The following is a 3,986-nucleotide window of genomic DNA, read 5'->3' as shown; positions in this document are numbered from 1 at the left end:
GCCACAGATATCTATAATATACATATGTAAACCCACCAACCGTTCTTCTTCATGGCTTGCATTACGAGAAGCCGAAATTATATTTTAATTTTAGTTACTTTTGATTTTCCTATATCTATTTGTTTGCTGAGCCATGAAGTCGAGCAGAAAAAGCCTTTGGTCACATCAAATGATTCACTGTGGCTTCACAGGTGGCGATATTATAATTTCTTGTTCAGTGAAAAGTGATGCTTATGCAAATAATATCTTCCTGAAATATCATGTCAAAATTCCTTGTTACTTAAATATCTATACATACATATGTATAATAAAATTGTATTATGCCGATGTCTGTAGATTATAGTTATTAAAGAAAAATTAATATGGGCAGTCTTTATTAGACTAATAGAAGCCAAATGAACAATTTTTCGAATTTTTGCCTGTCTGTATGTTTGTACGCGCATCACTCGAAAACTTATGCACGGAATCGAATTCAGTTTTCACCGATGTATCGCTAGATGTCTAACTTACAATATGGCACAAAAAAAAATTAGACAGTTGCCACCTGTTTGAAAATTGCAGTTCAAGTAAATTAATAAGATAAAGTAAATATTGCAATTGTTGTCAAAAATTGCTGTCAAAAGAAAGAGGTTTAAGAAGGCTTACAACCGAAAATATTCTTGTGGAAATTGCCACATGTTTGAAAATTTTAACTTGATTTAATTGATAAGTTACATTTATTGCAATATGGGTCTCAAACTGAAGAGGTTTAAAAAATTTTACTGCCGAAAATATTTTTGGGAAGGGTTGCCACCTGTTTAAAATATTTAATTTAATTAAATTGATAAAATAAATGAACGGTTATCAAACAACAAAAAAAAAACACTTTTAAGACACAGTTAAGCACGTATAGGCTAGTTTTAAAATAAAACAAATAAAAATTTATTTTGCCTAAAATAAATAGTTAGTTGAAAAAATTTATGTAGAAGATGAAATAATAATGCAGTCTACAGTAATTTTTGTATCATCTTCCTTTATAAATACAAACAGTATTTTGCCAGACGAACTCTTAATGATCAGAGGTTCGACTGTGAAAGTATTTACTTAAGTTTGTTAGTTAAGTTTAAATTTGATCTTAGCCATAAAAACGCCGAGCTCATTCCTTGGTTTTCTGTTCAAAAACGTAGAAGCGAAAGCGCATTTAGTTATGACCGGTTAGATATCAGTTGAGTAAACTGAATTTAGCTTTAAGCAAAAGATGTCTCTCCTTTCTAGCAAAAGGATAAAAAAGTGCCTGGCTTATATTAAGACTCTCTACCGCTCCTTGTACTCACTGCGTTTTGAGTTTACCAATTCGGTAGTTTTATGTAGGTCTATTCTATGTAGGTATTCTATGTAGGTTTTATGTAGAAGAAGACCAACCGCAAAATCTGCAAAATGGTTTCGGTTCCGCAATGGCAGGCAAACTATAAATGCGCCTTTCGGATCCTTTTCGAGGTTCATTCTTGTGGCATCTCAAACTGTGAGTCGAAATTTGTCTGATATAGCTCCTTGGCGCGTCAACAATTGTCGAAGATGCTACGTGCACCATCGCCACTTTGTATTTGTATTAGCAGCAGAGACCACAGCGGCATTGTAGAATTTCCGCAATTAAATCGCTTTGAACCAATATAAATACCTAAATATGAGTGATTTGCATACCTATGTACATACGTATGTTCATTTAATACTTATGGTATTTTCATTAAATTCTCTATGGTCACATTTTTACATTTATGACTTATTGCATATTTACTTTTTAATTGCCAATCATCCTTTGAAATGATTGGCTCGCAAACAAATGAAGCAAAATGCATCAAATTATATTTTTGTTGCTTTTACTTTTTTTCCAACGAATCATGTATTAAACATATTATTTTTTTTGCACGTTTATAATTAAAACTCAGCACCTACACAGCCAGCATTTAAATATAAAAATATGTGTACAAACAAGTGATGACATACATCATTTCACTTTTAATTACAATTTGACATTCTATTTAATACGTAAATACCAACTACGACATCTGTAGTAATACGTTTATATTTTTTATTGAAAAATTTCAAACAACGCACATTTATTAAGGCGTATGTAGATGGACTTGTTGAATAATTATGCGTATATATGTACATTAGATTGCATCACTCCCCATACAAAATAAAAATAAAAAATTGCTGCATTGGAATAATAGAATCTATTATATTTTAAGACGCCCACCAAAATATTTCGGAGAAATATTAAGATTGACGTTTTTTTCAACTTTTTCAAAGAGTGGTATGAGAAAAACTTGAATAACTGCACCTAAACTCTTCCGATTTCTTCTCAGCCTTTCCATTTCATTGCTAATAAACTTATTCAAAGGATGAAAGAGATAGGTAGGATGAACGAGCGCCATTCCAAGTTGAATTAAGATGTGTTGGTATTTTAAAAAAATAAAAAATTGGGACACGAATGACTTTTTTTTTTGACAGAAATGAAAACAGTTGAAAAATAGCTTTCTACTGAGATCCCATACTTCTAAATCAGAATAGTTTTGCCCCAGTTATTCAAGATTTTCGTAAATCAATCTTTGAAAAAAGTAAAAAAAAAAACAGCATCAAAAATCTCATTATTACGATACCGTTGAAAAATTAAAAAAAACAATTTTTTTTAGATTCTTTAAGCTTAATCTGTTTTGTCATCTGAGGGGACTTTTTTCAAAAAGTTCTTTAAGAAACTCTTTTTATTTATAAAAAAAACTACATTTTTGGAGGCATTTTCAAATCGGTCCAGCTCGCTTAAATCTTAATATTTTTCTGAAATACTTATTTTAGTGGACGTCATAAAATATAATAAATTTTGGAATCCCGCCGGAAAACCGGTGCGGTTTTCTGGTGATGCAGTCTAATGTACATAGATTATACGCGATATATTTGTGCATATTTTTGTGTTATCAATTATGTCACTCAAGTGTCTAGCAATTTGTTTCCATTAATATTTAAATTTTTTTCCTTCTTATCCGTTGACAATTTCGCAGAATTTTCATTAAGTGCAAATTATTTTCACTTATTGAGTGTACTCTAACATTTAACATGAAAGTAATTAATTAGAATGCTAACGCATATACCTCTTTTGTATGTATGTGTGTGTTAGTAAGAAAGAAAAATCTATTAAGCGGAATCGAATAAGCAAATTTCATTTCATTAGAAACACTACTCGCATAATTGAAATGTGTTTGCCCCTTTTTATGCGTTTGTACAAAAATATATGGTTTTCAAGTTCTCGCTTAGTGAAAATGTGGGCTTTAGATTAGCTAAAGTTACTCCAAACCGTAACCGTAGCAAGACTATTGAGAGCGCATGCTGCGCTCTTATCTAAATTTTCCTTTATGTCTTCAGGGTGGCGACCCAGGTTTTTTTTTTTTTAATAAGAGGACCCTTTATCGATTTTGCTAAAAAAGTTTTTTATTGTTACTTTTCCATTCATTTCCAATTTCATGAATTAATTTTTAAATTTTAACTTTATGTGGTAGACTTACGAGGTTTTATGACACATTAAGAAGGTTCAATCGGTTTGCCGGTTGACCTTATTTGCAATACTAAGAAGGCTTATACCGCGACAGTTGACGCAGAAAGCAGGAACTCGCTTCTTGTGAATTGTACAAAATACTCGTACTCTGAGATTCCAATCTTCTGGCGCGTATGTATTTATCAGACCCAAAATTTCGCTTAACAGCCGAGATACGCCCTACCAGCTCCTTGCCGCCTACTTTGAATAGCTCAGTCGGTATTTCATTGGCTGCAGGGACTTTGTTTTGTTTTAAGCCGCATTATTGCTAATATACCCTCGATTTGGACGAGTCTAGGTATATCAGCTTCATCGCTGGACATAGACATGGGTTCTTCTTCGCCAAACGCGGCACCGATGTAGCTATTCAAAGTGCAATCTGGACGTCTTCGTATTTAGAGGATCCCGGTATTAAAACCAT

The sequence above is a fragment of the Rhagoletis pomonella genome, unplaced genomic scaffold (assembly GCF_013731165.1).
Source record: "Rhagoletis pomonella isolate Grant_MI unplaced genomic scaffold, Rhpom_1.0 Rhpom_scaffold_00004, whole genome shotgun sequence".
Taxonomy (NCBI): domain Eukaryota; kingdom Metazoa; phylum Arthropoda; class Insecta; order Diptera; family Tephritidae; genus Rhagoletis; species Rhagoletis pomonella.
This window is presented reverse-complemented; position numbering follows the sequence as displayed.